Source organism: Sinocyclocheilus anshuiensis, unplaced genomic scaffold (assembly GCF_001515605.1).
Source record: "Sinocyclocheilus anshuiensis isolate Anshui unplaced genomic scaffold, SAMN03320099.WGS_v1.1 scaffold2041, whole genome shotgun sequence".
Classification (NCBI taxonomy): domain Eukaryota; kingdom Metazoa; phylum Chordata; class Actinopteri; order Cypriniformes; family Cyprinidae; genus Sinocyclocheilus; species Sinocyclocheilus anshuiensis.
In genome coordinates this window covers 585,452-586,150 of record NW_015541069.1, presented here as the reverse complement: position 1 = coordinate 586,150, position 699 = coordinate 585,452, and positions in this window count along the sequence as shown.

Below are 699 nucleotides of genomic sequence, written 5' to 3'. Positions count from 1 at the left end.
CCTAAGCACACAGCAAGAGTGGCTTATAGACAACTCTGAGAATGTCCTTGAGTGGCCTAGCCAGAGCCTGGGCTTGAACCCAATCAAATATTTCTGGAGAAACCTGAAAATGTGCATTTGCCCCCATTCAACCTGACAGAGCTTGAGAGGTGAAGAGGTGAGGAGAAAAATGGCAGATAATTGTCAAATGCTGATGTGCAAAGCTTGTATTAAAAAAAATCAAACCAAAAATTCTTGAGGCTGTAAAGGTGCTTCCGCTAAATATTTAGTTAATGGTATAAACACTTATGCAATGTACTTATTTCAGTTTTTTTATTTTTAATAAATTTACGAAGTTGTGGCAATTCTGTTTTTGCTTTGTCAATATGGTGTATGGAGTGTAGATTGATGTGGGAAAAAAGTAATTTAAAGCAGTTTAACATAAGGCAGCAACATAATAAAAAACGTGAAATAAAAATGAAGGGGTATGAATACTTTCGCAATTCACTGTATTACAACAATAATGAAACAGTGCATTGACATAAAAAAAGGAAATTTACTTTTGGTACTTAAGTACTTTTAAAAGCAAGTACTTCTATACTTTTACTTAAGTAAAAATCTGTCTTTACAATTTTTACTTGTAATGGAGTAATATTTGACCAGCAGTATCTGTACTTTCACTTAAGTAATAGAGTTGTGTACTTTGTCCGCCTCTGACTG